The sequence below is a fragment of the Elephantulus edwardii genome, unplaced genomic scaffold (assembly GCF_000299155.1).
Source record: "Elephantulus edwardii isolate Elephantulus edwardi_28Jun2011 unplaced genomic scaffold, EleEdw1.0 scaffold00166, whole genome shotgun sequence".
In the NCBI taxonomy this organism is placed as follows: domain Eukaryota; kingdom Metazoa; phylum Chordata; class Mammalia; order Macroscelidea; family Macroscelididae; genus Elephantulus; species Elephantulus edwardii.
Window position 1 is genome coordinate 2,491,239 of NW_006399916.1, and position 8,076 is coordinate 2,499,314.

Genomic DNA, 8,076 nt, shown 5'->3' on the forward strand with positions numbered 1-8,076 from the left:
CTTTAACTCTTTGGAGAGTTCCCTGACAGCAAATTTCCCTAATGTAATTAATATTTTTATTTCCTGGCTGCTGTTGCCAAGATTGTGAAGCCGAACAAGCTGAACTTGTTAAAAACCTCGATCTCGTTTCCTTCTATCATCAGTTGGTGCTGCCAATTGGCCCAGTGGTGAGAATCTTTGTCTTCTTGATATTGGGCTTCAATCCATAAAGAAGACTACAGTCTTTGACCTTTTGCAGCAAATGCTTCAGGTCCTCCTCAGTTTTAGCAAGCAAGGTTTTATCATCTGCATAATGCATGTTTCTGATGAGCCTTCCTCCAATCCTGATGCCATATTCCTCCTCATAAATCCCAACTTACATCCAAGCTGTAAGATTAGTCTATTTTAATAATTTTCAACTGGTCAGTCAGTGCCTCTTACACTGGCACTCTGGATTGAAGTGTGTCCCATCATAAGTCTTGGAAACCTAATACATGTACTTGTAGCTGTTTATAAATTGTGACTATGGTGGAGAAGAAGTCTTCTGTTAATAAGATCATGCCATGGCAGAGTGAGTCCTAAACATAATAACGTCTTGATAGGGTTAGAGAGAACAAAAGGAACACAGAGAAGAGAGTCCAACAAAGAAGTGATACAAGAGAATAAGGGTTAGCAACAACTACTGTAGCTTTGGGCCAACTCCCCCACCCCACTGCATAATTATGAGTTTGGAACTAAGGGTACTGCAATCTGGGCACAAACCCGAAGAACATCTGTAGTTGCTGAGGAAATGGGAGTTGTCCCTCTCCACCAATCAGAAAAGGCCACTAATTAGAAAGGCAAGAAAGTTAAGATTAGGGAGTTTTGTCACTGTTGTTGCTATGGATTATCCAGTTGGAATGGACCCATAATTGACCTTCTGGTGGGGTTTCAGAGGCAGTTAAACAGAAAGGATTACCCATCCTTTCCCTGCGGAACAGCTGGTAGATTCAAACTGTGTGCCTTTGAGATTTCAGCATAGCTTCTTACTACTTCTTGTTGTATGCCATTAAGTCGCCTTTGACTCATAGTGACCCTATGTACAATAATTCTGAACCCTCCTCTATTCTGAGCCAATCTCATCATCTCTGACAGACCTAATCCCATTTCTTCAGTCACTGAGTCAATCTATCTCCTCCTGGGTCTTCCTCTCCTGTGCTGTCTCTCCACCTCTCCAAGTATGATGTCCCTTTCCAAGGATTGGTCCCTCCTGTCCACATGTCCAGATTTTGAGATAGAGCTTCAAAATCCTTGGCTCCAGGGAACATCCTGGTTTCACCCTCTCCAAGACAGACCAGTTTCTTCTCCTGCTAGTCCATGGTATGTTCAACACACTTTTCCAGCACCATAACTTAAAGGCATCTATCCTTCTTCTATCATGTTTAGTTATTGTCTAGCTTTCAGATGCATAGCAAGTAATTGTGAGGACCATGGTCTGGATCAGATGCACCTTGTTCTCCAGACTGACATCATTGTTTTTCAGTACTCTGGAGAGGTCTCTGACAGCAGACTTTCCCTAATATAATTAATCTTTTGATTTCTAACTGGTGGTGTCAAGATGTTGATTGTGAAACCAAGTAAGCTAAAGTTATCAACAATCTCAATCTCTTCTCTGTTCATCATGAAACTGCTAATTAGCCCAGTGGTGAGAATCTTTGTTTTCTTGATGTAGAGCTTCAGTATATATTGAAGACTATAGTCCTTAATCTTCTGCAGCAAACATCTCATGTCCTCCTCAGTTTCAGCAAACAAGGTTGTAACATATGCATAATTCAGTTTCTTGATGAGTCTTCCTTCAATCTGATGCCACCCACATTTCTCCTACAAAAGTCCAGCCTGAATGGTCTATTCTGCATATAAATTGAAAAAGTATGGAGATAGGATGCACCTTTGATGCACATCTTTCCTGATCCTGTACCATGCAGTGTTTTCCTGCTCTGTTCTGATACTGTTTCCTAGTACAATTATAGTTTTTCATGAGTACAATTAAGTGTTCTGAGATCCCCATTCTTCTCAAAGGTAGCCACAATCAGTTGTGATCCACACCATCAAATCCCTTTGCATAGTCAGCAAAACACAGATAGACATTTCTAAGGTACCTTTTCAGTTAAGATCCATCTAACTGGGTATGATGTCCCTTGTGTCACACACATCTGGAAGTTCTCTGATGTACTGTTCCAGTCATTTCTGGATAATCTTCAGCAGGATCTTACTTGCATGTGATGTAAGTGATATTGTTCAATAATTTCCACACTCTCTTAGATAACCTTTTTTATTTAAAAAAAAAAAAAAGAAATAGGAATAAATACAAATCTCTTCCAGTCAGTTGGCCAGGTAGTTGTCCTCCAGGTTTCTTGGTATAACCTGGTGAGCGTGTTCAGGGCAGCATCTGTTTGCTGAAACATGTCAGTTGGTATTCCATCAATTCCTAGGGCCTTGTTTTTTGCCAATTCCTTCAGAGCAGCTTGAACTCTCTCCTTTATCACCATTGCCTCTTGATCATATGTTGTTTCATGAAATATTTAAGAATGCTAAAGGTACAGTGACTCTGTATACTCCATCTTCTTTTTGATGTTTCCTGGGTCATTCAACATTATGCCTTTAGCATCCTTAAGAATTACAACTTGAGGCTTAAATTTGTTCTTGAATAGTTTCAGTTTAAGAAATGCTGAGAGAGTTCATTCCTTTTGACTTTCTAATCTCCCATCCCCTCAAAAGGGGTCTTCTTAATCCACCATAAACAGTAGAGCTCTGCCCCTAGATGAAAGTTCCTTCTCACTTGCAAGAGGAGTCCCACTCTCTAACTCTTAGACAGCATACAGTGCTTTTCTTTTGTATTCCTTTGTTCTTTCACTAATATATCTGATACTAATCTCTTTTGTATTTGTCTGTGGCAACCTGCTCTGGAGAGAACTTGCTGGTCCTCTGCGAAACGTTCGATTCTGAGCATCTCCTATATTTGCACTGTGACCTAACACTTCTGAGATAGAAAAAGAACAGAGTAGACACAGAACCATATGAGGGGAAGATGTCTTATAAACCTATACAGCTAGGAACTCCAGAGCCAGTGCTCCCTCACAGCTACTGAAATTGATAGAAATAGATAGAGCCAATCATAAATTGGATCTATTGCTTCCTCAGCCGTGGAAAATAAATATCTTATTTTCTATTGTAGCTTTAATAGGTTATCAAAGATACGTGGGTTTGCCTCAGATAATGGTTCTGTAACTTGCTGCTAGACAACCAATCCGTAGAGCACATAATCCCCATACAGAAGTGAGGAACCAGAAGTGAGACCAGGAGGAAGACAATACTTGGTCTAGCCAGCACTGTCCTATGGCATTCTGTTTAGAGCTACTCCAGATTTTAGGGGAGAAGACCAGGCAAATCCAATGATTGGCTTCATTGGCTGTGCTCCCCGTTTGTCTGGGGTAGTCTTAAAACTCAAGTTGCATTTATGTGTGGCAGGTATATGATTACAAGGCTAGGAGCATCTCACATTACCTATATATGGAGGACAAGGAAATGAAGCACAAAAGGCTATGGCACTTTCAAGGGGCTCTGAAACCTGTCCATCTTCATGTTATTGTCATTAGGTGTTGTGGAGTTGATATAGCTCAGAGAGAGCCTTGAACAACTGATCTGAAGTCTGCCCCATCCTGTGCCATCCTCATCCATTCTGACACTCTCAAGCCCCTTGTTAAAGTCACTTTGCTCTACCTTTCCTATATGAAGTCTTTTCCAAGGACTGACCTCTCCTAATAACATACCCAACTATATACATGAAGTTTTACCATCCCAGTGTCTATGGAGCATCCTGATTGCACTATCTGCAAGACATATTTGTTTGTTCTTTTGGAAAGCCATAGGATATTCCATACTCTTCTTCAACATCACAACTCTAAGGCATCAATTCATCTTTTGTCATCTTTATTCAATGTCCAACTTTCATATGCATAGCAAACAATTGAAAAGATCCTGGTTCGGATCAGGTACACCTTAGTTTTCAAAGTGACATCATTGCTCTTTAGCACTTTGAAGAGGTCCTTAATGGCAGACATTTCCAATGTAACTACTTTTTATTTCCTGAATGGTGATTTTAAACCATGCAGTGTGTCTTCGCTCTGTTTGGACAACAGCCTTTTGATCTAGGTATACGTTTTATATGAGCACAATAAAGTGTTCTGGGATTCCCATACTTCTCAATGTTAGCCATACTTTGTTATGATACATTGGAAAGTACGCAAAATGCCAGTGACAGACAGATGGTAGCCTTGTGCTGGCTACCAATCTGGGTCTTCTGAAGCTTCTACCACTCCCCACCACAGTCCTCTTTAAATCAGTTCTGTAAACTCCAAATCATAGTGAGTCCACAGGATTTTCCATGACTAGTTTGTGTTGGGTTGTTTTTTCCCCCCAGAAGTAAATTATCAGTTCTTCCCTCCCAGGCATCTCTCAGTGAACTTGAACCTCCAAACTTTTGATTGGTAGCAGTGGACAGACAATTCATATCACAAGTGAATGCTGCCTTCCATAACAGAACTCTTAACTCTAATTACTGCTATTGAGTGAAGACTGACTCATACTTGACCCTCCAGCAGACTTTCTTTCAGAGGTTGGAAATCACAGCAGAGGAAATTACCCACATGTCTTACACGGAACAACGGATGGATTTGAATCATCTGCTTTTGGGTTGGCAGCACAAGTCCTTACCCACTGGGCCACCAGAGCTGTAGAGAAAATAATTTCAGCTAGAGATGTGGAAAACCATGGCCGCTTCTGAAGTGTTGCTTGAATGCAGTTTAAATGGCATAGTTCATTATCAATTTAGTGTTACCAAAGTAATTTAGAATCTAAATTTAAATATAAAAATCCTAGAGGGCCAGAAGTTGATGTATATACTTATCACATCCTCGCTAATCCTGCATTTGAAGAGCAAAAGAAAATTACAGTAAGCAAGAGGGATGAGTATGTAAAGGCCAGGATGTCTTCAGAAATCAATTACTTAACTTTGATTAAGAATGCAACAATGAATGAATGGAATCCCAAAATCTCTGTAGATGTTCATTGAAATGAAAAACAAGCAACCTAAATTAAAAAAAAAAAGATAGCAATAAAATCTTGCCTCTCAAGAAAAAAAAAAAAAAAAAAGAAAAGAAGCATGCCCAGAGGAGCTGACCAGAGCAGGTTTATATTCAGATTTGTACAGAAAGCATGGCTTTCACCTCCTAAGTTAATGAAAGAACAATGGGCTTCACCCAGCGGAAACACATAGGCAGAGAGAGAGAGAGCAGCAGCAGCTGGTCTCAAGTAATGAACAGGCCTGAGAAGGACACCAGGTCACTGTTAGCTGAGAAGATGAGAATGGTGTGCAGGCAGATAAAAGCAGTTTCCTTTTATAGGGGCCACTAAGGAGATTGAGAGGGGATGGCAGTTGGCTCAGGAAGTTGGGAATAGGGGTCTTATCATGAAATTTAAGAAATGTGTTTCAGAGGCTGGGGGAGGGGGAGAAGATTGTGCTAAAGGCAGATTTGTATGAATGAGTGATCTATCTCACTGTATAATCAGGGCAGGGGAGGGGCTTATCAGGATATGGTTGCCTTATTAAGATTTTATGAAGTCTGGGGCTAACTGCTTAGAGTGGCCAGGGAACTACAACATTCTTCCTCCATCTGATCTTACCTTTAAGTCAGGGCGTTGTGTTCTCCCTTTCTGAGCTATGATCTCTACAAACCTCTAAGGCCAGTCTCCCAGAGACTGTGATCGGCGATAAGATAAAGAGAGAAGACAGAACATTAGGGGTGAGACAGAAGTCAGAAAGGAACACTGGTAAGAATAATTGTCTGAAGCAAAGACAGATTGAATGTTAATGGAAGGACTAAAAAGGTTAAAACATTAAGAAGGAAGAAAGGAAATGTAAGAAGTTTGTTTCAGAGGCTGGAAGCGGGAAGACTGTGCTAAAGGCACATTTGTATGAATCCGTGATCTAGCTCACTGTACGAATGATAGATATATCTGCCTGCAACTCAATAAAAATGATTAAGGATAAGGAAAGGAAGCCATGGTCTACTGCTCTTCATCTATAATCACTTCACAGTTTAACCTCTGCAGTTCTGGAGTTGAGGAGATGTGGCAGGCATACATGTAAAACTGTCCTACTGACATGTTTATAAATATGACCAGTTTCCTTATCTAAATGCCTGTGTAGGAGATTGAAAGTTACTAGTGGCTTTATAATTAATTGATTCAGGAAAGGTAGGGAGAAAAGTGGCTTTGTGATTTATAATTGATTCAGGCAAGGTAGGAGGAAATGCCAATCACTGGGAAGAGAAAATCCACACAAGAAAGCCTTTTCCAGTAATCAGGGAAGATGATCAATGGATAGTAAAGAACATAAATTGTCTCTTATGTGCTGAAGGACGCTGTCATCTTGAGGCATCTATAATCTATGACAGTTCCCTTGTAATACAATACAAGCCCACACACCATTATTTTAAACTACTAATACATTTTAAGGGAGCTCTGCTGGCCTAGTGGGAAGGAATTGCACTGCCAACCCAGCCCACTGCCCACTGCTGCTGAGTGGAGAATGACTTACAGTGACCCCAGGAACAATAGATCTGGACTCTGTCCTATCCTGTACCATTCTTATCATCCCCAACACATTTGAGTCCATCCAAATGTAAATCAATCCATCAATCTCTCCTTGGCTGATCCTCCACCTCTCCAAGCATGAACTACCTCTCCAAGCATGAAGTACCTCTCCAAAGAATAGCTTCTCCTAAAGAACATGTCCAAAAATTGTGATATGAAGCTTCACCATCTTTGCCTCCAAGGAACATTTTGGTTGCACTTTCTCCAGAACATATGTGGTTTTGTTCTTTTGGCATACCATGAGATACTCAGCACTCTTCTGTAACACCAACAACTCAAATGCATCAATTCCTCTCCTATCATCCTTATTCGCTATCCGCCTCTCAGACACATAGCAGGTGATTGGAAAGACTGTAGCTTGAATCAGGAACATCTCAGTCTTTAACTGGCATCATTGCTCTTCAGGATTTGGAGAGATCCTGGACAGGAGACTTCCTCAAAGCTGTACATGTCCTGATCATCAGCTGCTCTATGAAAGAAAGGTGGGAAATATCATCCTCTTGTGCAATTTCCTGCCTCTGAAACCCTGCTATGGGTCAATTCTGACTTGTGGGTATGCAACAACAACAATACAACTTAATGGGGAAGCTGGGTGATAAGGAGTTGCACTATCAAACCAAAAGTGGCTCAAACCTACCAGTTGTTTCAAGGGACAAAGATGGGTAATCAATTTCCAAGTGATTTACAGCCTCTGAAAACTCACTGTGCTGTAGAATCAGCCTTAGGTCATCCTGACTCGATTGCATACAACATCAATAATACAGATTAACTGAAAATATTGAGTATTGAAGATGGTAAAAGCTGAAACCCCTTCATAAAACTTTCAAAACACATATAGAAAATGGATAACTTCAAATTAAGCAGAATGTGTCATGTGCTCCCAGACTTCACTGGCATCACGAGCAGACACACATCACCAGTCAAGTCATGAGAGAGTATTTCTTGATCATGTGTAACTTATTGAAATAACTTCAGGCACTGTTGAAAATAGAATATTGCAACACCACCACCGTTCAGTTCACCACCTAGTAAAAAAACAACAAATGAAGGGAGGAAGCAAAGACATTTAAACAACAAACCCCAAGCTTCTCTGTACTAAAGGTGGTGTTAGGATCACATGCCACATTTCAAATAACATCTTGTGCCACTTCTCAGTTATAAACGCTACATCCTTTCCCCAAATTGACTTAAATTATAGGTTATTTTTACTTGTTGGGAATCATGTGATATTTAATTATGTTTTAGTCACTCGCTTCTTTCATGTAACTGTGATGAATTATCCATATTATTGCACATGCTATGCTTTATTTCCACAGCTTGGATCTACAACCAACACCGCTTGGCTAGGAAATCAAGAGGGGTATTCCATTGTGAAAGTTTTCTGTTAGGGATCTTACCAAAATA